This window comes from Vulpes lagopus, chromosome 9 (genome assembly GCF_018345385.1).
Source record: "Vulpes lagopus strain Blue_001 chromosome 9, ASM1834538v1, whole genome shotgun sequence".
NCBI lineage: Eukaryota > Metazoa > Chordata > Mammalia > Carnivora > Canidae > Vulpes > Vulpes lagopus.
In genome coordinates, this window is record NC_054832.1 from 63,814,431 (window position 1) to 63,828,448 (window position 14,018).

Below are 14,018 nucleotides of genomic sequence, written 5' to 3' on the forward strand. Positions count from 1 at the left end.
CCTACCCCTGAAATTATATATAAGGACTGGTTTAGACCAATTAAGGGCCACGCCTAGAGGAAGGAATGGGGCCAATAATCTGCAATAATTACTACACACTGAAGTTAAATAGATAATACAGAGGCAACCAATAATGTCCCCTCTACTCAGTGGTCCAGCCCAAACTAAAATGACTGAAAGGAGCATGTGTATTTTGTTTTAAATGTACTTGCTTTATTAAAAAAGCAAGATCCTTTACAAATATTTTTAAAGTATATTTTTATAATGTATCATGATCACTTTGGGCACAAGTGCTCCAATTCACATTAAGGAGCTTTTAGGAAGGAATACCTGGGTGGCTTAGCTGTTTGGCGCCTGCCTTCGGCCCAGGGTGTGATCCTGGAGCCCCGGGATCGAGTCCCACGTTGGGCTGCCTCCATGGAGCCTGCTTCTCCCTCTGCCTGTGTCTCTGCCCCATTCTCTGTGTCTTTCATGAATAAATAAATAAAATCTTTTTTTTTTTAAAGGAGCTTTTAGGAAATCGGGGTTCAAGCGCAACCATCATGAAAACTAAGTTGTGAATTGGGGTTGTCTTCCTGCAAAATATTATCTTACAGTCTTGAGCTATTCAAGAGCCGAAAAGAGCATTTTCTAAGTGAAGACTGTTTTTTGTTCAGAGACAGTTTCTCCAGCTCTTTGGTGATAATATACAGGAAATGTCACTCGTCATCAAAAGCTTAATCCCAGTATCCAAATAAGACTGGAGCCAGAGCACCAACTGGAATAGAAAAAGAGAAGTCAGTGGATAGAGAATAGGGATTGGGACCCATGGAGGGGACATACAGCAAGATCCTAGAATCAAGGGTTTTCCAAATTGTCCAGATATTTTAAATATTTTAAGATCTTTGTTCCAAACAATTCAACAGTACTTTCTATGGAAATTATTGAGAATTTATGCATTACTACCATTTTTTTGGCTACATTATCCAATTATGAAGTGAGTACTTCATTCTACAGGTTTTATTTATTGATTACCAAAACACCACACAAGTTGTTATTTTGAAATCAGCAATACTACCAAGAACAAAAACCAATAGGAAGAGAAACTGCTTGTGCTCCATTTGTTTCAGAATTTGGAAAATAAGCTCTGAGACCAAACATCATGCGCTCCATTTTAGGGATCAAGTCTGAAGATTGTTGTCACAAATTAGTATGACTACCTGGTATTCAGGGTTTTGAAAAATCACTGCATTGCACAATATAATAATAAACTGCCCAAAAGTGCAGCCATATTTAAAATAAACACAGAAGAGCAAGAGCAGAAGTAACTATACAATGAATCACAGAAACTGGGAGTTGAAGTACTACATATTGCAGAGATTCAGAGTTTCCAAAAACTGTTCTATGAGTGATGAGGTACAGATGCATAAGTCATGCATGCAGAGAAGAGTTCATTTATATTGCTAAGTCTGCACTGTATCCACATGTAGCTGAATAAACTGAACTGAACAGAAACAGTTGAATTTCCAAGGTCTCTTTATATATTTCTGGATTGTTTTAGCTATAAACACCAAAGATATATATCAGTGAGCAATGTGGGGGCAGGAGATGTTTGGTTTGTTTTTTTCTTTTCTTTTTTGAAGACAGGAATATATACTACACAGATAATAGCTCTTGTTTTTATTTATCCTTATATAAAATAAGTAAAAGATGATTATGTTCAAATTATGAGGGTTTTTTTCATTCACTTTAATAACTGATGTATCTATGTAGTTGTGTTTGCAAAATATTAGTTAGAAAATTGAAAATCTAATTGTGTGTTTTCTTGTCCTGTTTTCAATAAAAGTTCCAACAGCAAATAAATTAACCTTCTTGGGGAAAAAATGCTAGTTTAAAGATTTCGATTAACTTCTCCTGAGATACTCCGTCTGTAAGTTTCTAAAAGTTTCTTAGTCTTTTATCCAAATGTTAGTGGAAGAAATACCATCTATCTTTATAAATACAAAGTTATGATCCACTTATTTTAGAAAACTAATAACACAAAGTTCAAGTCAACTATAACCAAACTGGCATATTTAAACTTTTGATCTCAGAAGTCAAAATATTACAAAAATAAAATAAGGAACTCTGTCATTTGGGGTCAAATCTGGGAGGAAATAGCTAAAATCATAGCTTGATAACTAGCGCCAATGATTAATTGCTTTTTCAACATGTGGATTATCTTGGTGCCAAAAATTATGGAACAATTGCCTAACAAATTGGAGAGTCCCTGATGTCTGTACTCATATTTTCTTTGGATTATACTAAGCAATTATGCTAAACTTTCTAATGACTAAAATGGTATTGTGCCTTGGGGCACATTTTGATGAACTACAGTTGTACTTTTCATAACCTAAGAAGCATATGCATAAAGAAGTATATTGTCCAGAATAGAGCTCTATGACCTTTATGTTAGATTACAGAGAATTATAAATATCTTTCATATAACTATGAATATGTTTACTATTAATAGTCATTACTTTATTTACCTTCCTGAAAAATTAGTTGGTAAAAGCTCATCTCCAAATCAATGTTTGATTTAAATGGTTCCGTTTTGGTTCCTAGAATTTGCTACTTCATACCCTATCCTCATATTCCGTTTATTATTTGTAATAATTTATCTTTATTATTTGTACTGTATCTTATATATTACATAAATCCTTCAAAACCATATGTGTTTAGCTTGAATCTTGTTCTTCAACTCCTATGTAATCCATCCATCATTTCTTGCATGTGTTTCCAGACTTTTATCCTAAGATTCTGGGCTTTAATAAAGTAACACAAATTAGGCTAAATAAGAAATTAATTTATGATCTTATGAGGACACAACTATGGTTGAATAATTACAACCATCTGAAGTGTTCTATAGCTTCAGAAAAGTTAACTTGGTATGGCACTCGTGAGAATTATACATGAACACCAGTTTTTAGGGGAGATTATTTTTTTAACATTCTAAAAAAGTCTTGATATTTAAGGTAAAATACTATACATCACATAAAACTAAGGAACTATTAACTACTGAAATGGTAATTTATTTAGACAGACATCAACACTATGAACTTCTAGTTATCCCCAGGCCTAAAAATAGGTTATTAACAAGCGCTTTATCTATTTCAGTAAAAAAACTGAAACAAAAGCTATATTAAATACGAGAATTTGGAACACAAGTAGAAATTATATTTTCTAATTCTCACAGGCTCTTGTTGCCAGATTTCTGAGAGCATCTTTGATAATACTATATCATTTTAATATCACATAAGAACAATTACATTTCTTTTTTTAAAGATTTGGTTATTTATGTATTTGAGAGAACACAAGGTGGGGGTCAGTGCAGAGGGAGAAGAGGGTCAGAATCTCTAGCAGACTCAACACTGAGCGCTTGCGCCCAACATGGGCTCAGGACCCTGAGATCATGACATGAGCCAAAACCAGGAGTCAGAAGCTCGCCCGGAACATTACATTTTAATTAAGATCTTTAATTTCAGCTTATAATAAAGTGGCAACTGTTCTCTCTTCCAAATTCTAAATATAATAGCTTTTTCTAATAACAAAGGGAAATTTTACACTCTGCCTTATGGGTTAAATGTTGCAGTGTATCAAAATCCAAATTTCTCACTGTGGCTTAAGGGCTGATCTGGTTCCTGTTTTTCTTTCATTCCCTCCTCCTCCCTTCAGAATAGGATCCAGCCACAATGTCCTCTGGGTCCTTGTGCTCATCCAGTTCTCCCCGCCCACCCCTCACCCCTCAAGCCCTCAAACTGGCTGCTTCCTGGGCCTGGAACACTTCCTCTCAGGCTCTCAGGCCTGGTTTATTAGGCTCCTCATTCTTCAAGTTTCAGCTCAAATTCTGCCTCCCTGGAGAGGCCTTGCCTTCTTATCTCCAGGAAACACTTCTCCCTTCCCTCCTCCCTCCCCACTTCTACACCCCAGTTTCACTCTATTTCCTTCACAGACTATACTACAATCTGAAATTATCTCATTCATTTATTTTTTTACTGTCTCCCCTTACTAGAATGTAAACTCCATAGGCCTGAGGACTTGGTCTAACTTCTGTATCCCCAGCTCCTTGAAGAAGGGCACATGGAGTACTTGGTGAATATTTCTTGGATGAAGAAATAAATGCAGTGGACATTTAAATTTGTTTTTAAGAAACACTAACAATATTTGTTTTTAGAATGACAAGATTAAATCTGTTCATGTCTTTGTACGGGAAACTGCCTTTTGTTGCACTGTGCAGTCATTATAAAATGATTGTCTTTTCCCAAACTTCTTAGTAGATTTGAAACAAAAGTGGAAAAAAAAATTTTTTGCCAATCAACAGTTTAAGGGGCACCTGGGTGGCTCAGGTGGTTGAGTATCTGCCTTTGGCTCAGATCATGATCCCGGAATCCCAGATAGAGCCCCGAGTCGGGGTCCTGGGATAGAGCCCAGTGCTCACATCGTGGGGGAGTTTGAGGTCTCCGAACAGCCGAGGCCGAGCACCAGCAAAGGGGATGATTTTTTGGCCATGATGGATGAGTTATAGCTGTACTGGCCGGGAACCCCCGCCACTCCCCCGGCTCCAGGTGGGATGGGCTGCCCCTTAAGGACCCAGGGGATGCCCCAGGGAGCAAACCTAGGCTGCTAGTTCTCTGTTGAGCCAGGCATTATCTCCCATTCCTGTTTGTGTTGTAAAGAACTGCGCAAGGCTCCTTCTAGTCTGGAAGGCACACATATACATGTTTTCAGCTTTAAAAAAAATAATTAATGGGGCTCCCTGCTCAGCAGGAGCCCCTCCACCCAATTGTGCTTGCTCTCTCTCTCAAATAAATAGAATCTTAAAAGAAAAAAAGAATTTAAGAGTCACTATTGCAGAAATATGAAAAGGGCCACACACTAGCAAAAAAGCACCTGCTATTCTCAAAAACAAGCATGAAGGAGAGGAGTGCTTTTCAAATAAGCAGACCTTCCCTCCAAAAAAAGGCGGCCAAAAAAATATATAAGCAACTAAAAAAAGTATATACAAGATATTTTCACTGATTTTTAACAAATCACTGTGAAAGACATGAGAATAGAGTGTGTTACATTGCTGAGTTTCACTGTTAGCCTCAGTCATCACCAACTACTTAAACTTTTGCTGAACTTATTATTGGCTTGATCAACTTCAGCAAAGTCTTGGATCTATATTAGAAGTTCCCCATTCCTTATCCAAAAGACAATTTTTTAAAATTCCTAAAACATGGGGTGTTTGAGTGGCTCAGTCAGTTAAGCCTCTGACTCTTGATTTCAGCTCAGGTCATGATCTTGGGGTCATGGGATTCAGGCTGGAATAGGGCTCCTTGGGACATCAAATCCCTCATTGTGTGCTCTGTGCTGGGCCTAGAGGCTGCTTGGGATTCTCTCTCTCCCTCCCTCTTGCTTGCTTGCTCTCATAAATTAATTCATTAAAATAAAATTCCTAAAACATAAGCAATGAACTGTTCCTGAAACCTAAACTTACTCTAAAAGTGTTAAGTCCCTTTCTTATAAATGCTTTCTAAAAGACTCAAACTAAAGTGTTAGACTCTAAAGATAGATGTTTCAGAAATATAGAACATTACATAAATTAGACTATCAGTGGCAATATTTACGAAACTACTTTTCAGAAAATATTTTAATATAAGATGTATTAACTGTACGATATATGACATTAGTGATTTTCAACTTAGATCCCTCAATTTATAGTCACATCTCATACATGTTATATTTATTACAACTTGACCCTCTAGTGGAGGATGAAAGTGATCCACTTTAGAAAAGATATTTTGTACATTAAACATACTAGAACTTGAAATATAGAACTTGAGAAAAAGTCTTTGTGTATTAAAATTAATAGAAGTTAAAAAATATAACACAACTAACATTGTAATTGTATTAATATAATACAAATAACAAAGTTATTTCACATCCACTCTTGGGTAGTGAAGGAGCAATGGAGAATCTATAGCTGGATTTGAAAGTAGTTTCTGAGATTAAGTGGACTTACCTGGGTTCAGTTTTGACAGGTTCACTTTAAACGTGTCTCTAAGACTTTTCATCTCGAAGTGAAATGAATGTCTAGCAGCCACGTGGATACATAAGTCTAGAAATTAGGAGAAATGCCTTGGATTGTTTTATATGTAACCTATGAATAATCATTTACATTTATAGATTACATTATATAATAAATGACAGGGATCCCTAGGTGGCTCAGCGGTTTAGCGCCTGCCTCCGGCCCAGGGCGAGATCCTGGAGTCCCGGGATTGAATCCCACGACGGGCTCCCAGCATTGGAGCCTGCTTCTCCCTCTGCGTCTCTGCTTCTCTCTCTATGTCTATCATGAATAAATAAATAAAATCTTTAAAAAAGAAAAATAATAAATGACAGAAGTCAGTTACTAAGTTTTTAAAAAATTATTTATTATTGGTGCCCATATTGTATACATCATAGTATTAGAAATACATGAAGCTCTCAATTAAACGATCATCTCAGGTTACAGAAATCAGGAGTGATACTTGAATGGAAATTGCCTCATCCATAAGCAAAGGGTTTCTTTTGTATTGCTTCTACAACTGCAGCTTCTATAAACGGATACTTCTTAAGAACTCTTTCATTCTGGGCAAAGGGGGGTGGGGGTGGGGGGGAATGGGGGGCGGAGTTAGCGCCGCCTTCGGCTCAGGTGTGATCCTAGAGACCTGGGATCAAGCCCCATGTCGGGCTCCCTGCTTCTCCCTCTACCTCTCTCCTTCTGTCCCTCTCTCTCTGTGTCTCTCATTAATAAACACATAAAATCTTTAAAAGAAAAAAAAACTTTCATTCTAACCTAAAACTTCTGGTAGTCACTTTATTCCCTTTGAGCTTCCTCTCCAAATATCTTATGAAAATAGTAATCATGTCCCAAATTTCTAAGCAAATCTTCCCTCAACGGAATTTTCCATTGCTCTCTGTATTATTTATTGCTGCATTAAGAAATTACCCAAAAATTCCGTGGCTTAAAACAATACGCATTTATTATTTCACAGATTCCATGGGTCTGGAATTTAGGTCCTCTCCTTCAGGTTCTCTCAATAAGGCTGCAATCAAGGTGTTGCTCAGACATGAGGTTTCATCTTAAAGTTCAACTGGCGCAGGATTGACTTCCAAGCTTAAACAATAGGTCTCAGTTCCTCACTGGCTGTTGGCTAGAGGTTATCTTCAGTTCCTTGCCACATAGGGCTCTCTTAAATGACAGTTTTCTCTATCAAAGAGTGCAAGCCAAAAATGCAATAGGGAGAGTCTGATAGCAAGACAAAAGTAACAATCTTTTGTGACCTACTTGTAGAAATAACATTTCATCAACTTTGTTACATTGGTTAGAAAAAGTCACAAAGTCCAGCCCACACTCAAGGGGAAGGGGTCACACAGGGCATGGATACCAGGATGTAAGATCACTGAGACCATGTTAGAAGTCTGCCTATCATACTCACAAATATTTACCAATCTATAAGGTCAAAATAAAAAAAAAGTTAACTCCAATAACTGCTAATTTTTCTGTATAAAGCTATGTGATGATATACAGTCTGCCTATCATACTCACGAATATTTACCAATCTATAAGGTCAAAACAAAAAAAAAAAAGTTAACTCCAATAACTGCTAATTTTTCTGTCTAAAGCTACGTGATGATATACAGGTCTTAATTTGTTGGTTTCTCAATGACAGTATCTTTTTTTTTTTTAATTTTTTTAAAATTTATTTATGATAGTCACACACAGAGAGAGAGAGGCAGAGACACAGGCAGAGGGAGAAACAGGCTCCATGCACCGGGAGCCCGATGTGGGATTCAATCCCGGGTCTCCAGGATCGTGCCCTGGGCCAAAGGCAGGCGCCAAACCGCTGCGCCACCCAGGGATCCCCCAATGACAGTATCTAATCATTGAAATGTTTGTTTAGTACTTCACACAGGGCTATATAATATGTACTCTAGAAGGTCAGGAAATATATACTAATGGACAAAGATAGACCAATATATGGGGAAAAAATGTGTGTTTCTGTCTAGAGGTACTTGGAAACTCTAGTGGAGACTTAAAAATGTGCTTTGTAGTACTATTCTTCCAAGACTGCCTTTTAAAATGACTCTCAAGATTTCACATTTTTTTTACAATACAAATTTACCAACATCTGTCAAAGTGTAAATCCTAAGAGTACTTTATACTGAACTTACAAATGTGTCACTGAAGACAAGTATTTCTTGTAGTCTGCCAAATTTCTGCCACATTGGAAAATAGACAGATGATTGTTTAACACTGTATGCCACTAGACAGGAATTATATTTCACATCTTAAGGAGAAAATACTTTCCCTTAAGCTTAATTTGTTGCATTAAAAAAAAAAAAACCTAATTAGTAATTTGGCGATTTTAAAAAAGATTTTATTTTTAAGTAATCTATATACCCAACATGGAAATCGAATTTACAATCCTGAGATCAAGAATTGCACACTCTACCAACTGAACCAACAAAGTACCCCAGTAATTTGACCATTTTAAAATATTTTTTTTAGGGAGAAGGGAGAGAGAGAGAGAGAGAATCTGAAGCAGGATCCATGCCCAGTGCAGAGCCCCACTCGGGGCTCAATCTCTCTCATGACCCTCAGATCATGACCTGAGCTGAAACCAAGAGTCCAATGTTCAATGAAATGAGTCACCCAGACACTCCATCCACAAAACTATTTTAAATAGCAGCAGTCACAAAGAGATCTCCAATTCCATGAAGACCAACACCCAAAATGACCTTCCAAATAATTTTATTTTAAAGAATTCTGATTACTGGGGGAAAAAAGAGAAAAACAGTCATAATCCTACCATCAAGAAATAACCATTATTACATTTTTTGGTATAGAGGTATAGATCTGTATAGATCTACATCTAAATCTATACATCATAGATGTAAATATATAGCCTTTTAGATATTTGTGTATATAATTTTACCACAAATGAGATCACACTTTTTTATTTTTTTAAAGATTTCATTTATTTATTTATTCATCAGAGACACAGAGAGAGAGAGGCAGAGACATAGGCAGAGAGAGAAGCAGGCTCCATGCAGGGAGCCTGATATGGGACTCGATCCCAGGACTCCAGGATCACACCCTGGGCCCAAGGCAGGCGCTAAACTGCTGAGCCACCCAGGCATCCCCACATTCTTTTTTATAATGATATATGTGTCCTTCTAAAACTTTTTATTCTTTCGGAACCCCTCCTCTTCAAATTTTTCCCTAGTATCTGAATCTAAATTAATTTCTGAATCACTGAATTGTGTTCTCACAATAAATTTCACTTCTGATGACTCTGTCTCAGAAATGTTTTTTTTTTTTTTTAAGATTTTATTTATTCATGAGAGAGACACACAGAGAGAGAGACAGAGACACAAGCAGAGGGAGAAGCAGGCTCCATGCAGGGAGCCCGATGCGGGACTCAATCCCAGGACTCCAGGATCAAACCCTGGGCCGAAGGCAGGCACTAAACCGTTGAGCCACCCAGACGTCCCTTGTCTCTGACATGTTAACCAGCTCTGCTTCTCTCGTCCATCAAAAGTAGTTGGCATAATTACTGACTTCCTATTTCTCTTTTCCCTACTTTCTCCCTCACTACCATTTATGACCGCATGGTTTCAGTGATTACTTCTATTCTGGAAACTATTAAACCTATCTCCCTTCACACTTAACATGTATAAACCAAACTCATCCACTTCCCCTCAGATTACTTGCCACCCCTCTTCTTTCTCTAGTATCATTCCTTTACTCTAGCTAACAGCCAGAAATTATCTTCAACTTCTTCCTCTTTTATCCTATCAATCTTTATTAAATCATGTTTCAAGATGCCTCCTAAATGTGTTCATTCCTTGCCCCTTCCTTTGCATTCAACCTAATCCAGGCCAATATTCTCTCACAACTGGACTTCAGCAACAATGTTCAGAATGGGGTAAGGGTTCATCTGTCTGTATTCCCCTATCTTTCCTCCCAGGCTTCTCTTACTCTACTGTCAGTGCTGTGTAAGGAACTTGAGCTTGAAATCAGGAGCCCAAGGGTAAATTCCCTCTCTGGCACCTCAGATGTGACCTTTGGCATATTTTTTGCCTTCTTCCAGGCCTGGAACTTTTCTTATTTGCAAAACGACAAACTAGACTGTCGCGTGGGCTCTAAGTCGCCTTGCAACTCTAACAGTCTTCTACTCTGATGCTTCTTAGCTCAAGAAGGACAAACACAGGGGATCCCTGGGTGGCGCAGCGGTTTGGCGCCTGCCTTTGGCCCAGGGCGCGATCCTGGAGACCCGGGATCGAATCCCACATCAGGCTCCCGGTGCATGGAGCCTGCTTCTCCCTCTGCCTGTGTCTCTGCCTCTCTCTCTCTCTGTGCCTATCATTAAAAAAAAAAAAAAAAAAAAAATTAAGAAGGGCAAACACAGCCTCCCACCCGGCCCACACCCACCCCTCACCCTCTCCCACCAAGATCACCGCTGTGACTGTTTTCCAGCTTGCATCGCTTACATTCAGACGGCTCAATTTACCATATCCACTGTAAATATCAGTTCCTTGTTCTATTGTGCTTCTTCATTTATAAATTATTCATTTTTCAGACATTAATGGAGTGACTGCTGGTGTACAAGGCACTTTGCTAGGTCCCTGGAACAGAGAAATTAAAGACATAATCCTTGCCCCTCAAAGAATTTACCATCTTACAGGAGACACTGGGTAACACAGATATAGCAACGCGTTAAGTACTATGTTAAATCATTTAAAATACCTTCGTTGTTTGGAGGGGCAGAAAAGACTTGAGTACATAGGAAATCCTCAGAAAGGATGTGCTAACTCCAAGCTGGGTCCTTGAAATTCAAAAGCGTGTCCTATTGCTACCTTGAAGGGCGAAGAGAAGGGAAATTTAAAGTAGGGCATACTGGGGCAAGTGTCAGACTGGAACACTGGAGGGCAAGAAGCAAGCAGTGAAGCAGGTCAAGAACGACCTGGAACGCCACCCTACGGACTGCAGGTTTTATCTGAGGGAAGTGTGGAGGATGGGCTGTACTGTGGTTCAGACAATTACCTGGTCTGTTACTGGGAAAAGGTCAGGGTTAGTTCAAAGCTGACAGAAGGACGATAATCCGGTAGGGGGAAATTGCAGCCTACCGAAAACTGCTTTGGCTACAGTTGGTTCAGGTAACCGCCAACAGGACCGATGCCTCGCGGCCTCACCGAGCCAACCGGCTCCGCCCGGACCGCGTCCAGCTGCCTTCAGCCTCCGGCTGCTCGCGTCACAGAGCGACCGGCGCCCGCCACACCGTTGGGCGCTTCCGGAGACATCGCGAGATTTCCCGGAAACCCTGTCCCCGGCAAGAGCGTCTGGTCGCCTGGCAACCGCACCGCGCCGCTGAGGAACCCGGCACTGAAGAAACTTGGCTTCCAGACTCCGCTCCTTCAGAAAGTGGTGAGGTGCCTTCAGGGGAGAAGTGGGGGCGCTGAGGAAGCCCTAGAGCCACGTTTCTCAAACGAGCCTGCCTGCCAGTAAGACTTTGCTGGGTCAATGGTTAAAATGAAAATTCCTAAACCTTATCTCCAGGCATCTAGAATTTCCAGAAAATCAGTCTGGAAGCTTTTGTGTTTGAAACAAATAGCTAGAATCAGGCAAGGTTGGGAAACAGCTATAGAGGAGGGAGACGCAGGTGCAGAGGTGGCCGCCGGGCTGAGGGAGCCGGATCTCTGAGTACAGATCTGAGTTTGAAAAGGTGAAAGCCAGAGAGCCAACGCGGCGATTTAGTGCATTGGGAAGCCAGTGAGCTTGGGGCTCGTTAAGGGAAATGTACAAACTAAATTCGGAATCATCGGTTACCTGTAATTTGTGGGAGCCCCAAGAGATAAATTAAGCCAAAGGGTCCATTAAAATGGATTCCCAGAGCGCCTGTAAAGCAGCTCTCTGTCGTCCCCCCCACCCCGCCCCGCAATCCGGAGAGAGATATCCTAGGCAGGAGGAACCCCGAGACAACAGGTATCTAGGAGTGAAAAATTATGAAAAAGCTGTTTCTCAAACTCTAGAAAATAATGAACCTCTTTTAAAAGAAAAGCAAGAACACCCCACTAGTGTTGACATAATTATTTTTATTATAATGTTCCAAAATGTGTCCAAATCCAAACTAGGTTCAGTTTAACTATCTGAAGCTTATAGTATCCCTAAAACAAACAAGAATACCGATAACGTTTAAATTCATGTTACATTAACAAGATGAATGGTGGTGTTTTGATGAAACTAAATCCTCTCTTGTGGATTTGACTAATACAATGCAGATTTTTTTGAGTGAAGTGTGTTATGGGTTGATTCAGTTATCTTCCTTCCCTTATTCAAGCCCCTGGACAGTTTTCCTATAGCTTGTTGATGAGGTCCATTGGCCTTCCCTTGGTTTAATAAATATTTCATTTATATACCACATTTGCTCCTTTACTTTTCTAATTATCTGAGAGAATTAAATTTCTTTCTGTACAAACATCAGTTTGTATACTGGAACCTAGAGACAAAATCCATTTATAGCTTAGTCATTCATGAGGATTCAGATGATCCAAAAGTTACCTGTTTTAGCCCAGCTTAGAAAAGAGAGCCGGAGCAAAGTCTCATATGATAACACTTTTGGGAGGACTGTAATCGCAGGGGAGCAGGAGAGAAGGAAAAAAGGAATGAGAGATGGAGGAAGAATAAATATAGCCCTGTATATAAATCAAAGGACCAGAGCTATTTTCTGTGAGAAATTTTGAAATGGCTATGTCTTCTAAAGTCTTTGGGGAGGGGGAGAAGGGAGAATAAATAATTTGTGACTCCTGTCTCCCACCCCCTTCATAGTACAGGGTTGCTCCTGTTTGGCCACCTGTTTAGCAGTTTCCTGCCTCAGCTGTAAGAAAGAAATTCTGGGGGTTTAACCACTTTAATGCACTTTAAGATGTGCATTTTCACCACAGTTATCAATGTAAAAATGATATTTGAAATTTCCAGAGTAAGTTCTAAAATTTTAAACTAGGATCTAAAGAAATCATGGTTTTAAATATTTTAAATATTTCAAATATTTTTTAAACATTGCATTTCTTTTTTTTTAAATTATTTATTTATTTATTTATGATAGTCACAGAGAGAGAGAGGGAGAGAGGCAGAGACATAGGCAGAAGGAGAAGCAGGCTCCATGCACCGGGAGCCGGATGTGGGGTTTGATCCCGGGTCTCCAGGATCGCGCCCTGGGCCAAAGGCAGGCACCAAACCGCTGTGCCACCCAGGGTTCCCAACATTGCATTTCTATACACTAGCTCCAGATAATGTGATTCCTAAAAGAATGTCACTTGCAATATCAACAAAAATATATGATCGCTAAAAATGACAAAAAAATACGCATGGCTTTGTAAGAAAATTATAAAACTATTGAAAATCATTAAAGAAGCACTCGTAAAACAGAGAGGCATACCATAGTGATGGAAAGGAAGACTCAATATTAGAGATGTGTTAGCGCTTCACAAATTGTTTACAAATTCAGTACAATACCGGGTCGCCAGGGTGGCTTAGCCTTGAGCGTCTGCCTTTGGCTCAGGGCCTGATCCTGGGATCCTAGGATGGAGTCCCGCATCAGGCTTCCCAGGTGGGACCTGCTTCTCCTTCTGCCTGTGTCTCTGCCTCTGTGTGTGTGCGTGTCTCATGAATACATAAAATCTTTAAAAATAATGTAATTCCTAATAAAATCCTGACAGGATTTTTCATGGAACATGGCAAGTTGATTTTAAAATATATATGAAAGAGTTAAGGAGGAGAGGATTCTGGGGAATATGGCACAGTAGGAAGCATCTTGTTTCTCCACCTAGACAACAACTGCACTGACAGACCCTGGTGTAAATATTTTGGAACCTGGAGTCTACTGAAGGCTTACAACTTCCAGGGGAAGATTTAGACAATATCAATAAATTTTGGTCAATTTCAGCTGTACAGCAACTATCTATTCCCTACA

General features: G+C 39.4%; 1 long non-coding RNA gene across 2 annotated transcripts; it reads right to left on the reverse strand.

Moving 5' to 3' along the window:
- Positions 1 to 521: 521 nt before the first annotated feature.
- Positions 522 to 11,399, reverse strand: LOC121498523. Of its 2 annotated transcripts, XR_005989829.1 has the most exons (5): positions 11,176 to 11,399; positions 10,796 to 10,905; positions 10,540 to 10,674; positions 6,023 to 6,118; positions 522 to 757 (listed from the first exon to the last, which is right to left on the reverse strand). It is a non-coding gene; the product is annotated as an uncharacterized LOC121498523 (long non-coding RNA). The 2 variants fall into 2 exon arrangements; XR_005989828.1 differs by lacking the exons at positions 522 to 757; positions 6,023 to 6,118 and having other exon boundaries at positions 10,503 to 10,674; positions 11,176 to 11,393.
- Positions 11,400 to 14,018: the final 2,619 nt, after the last annotated feature.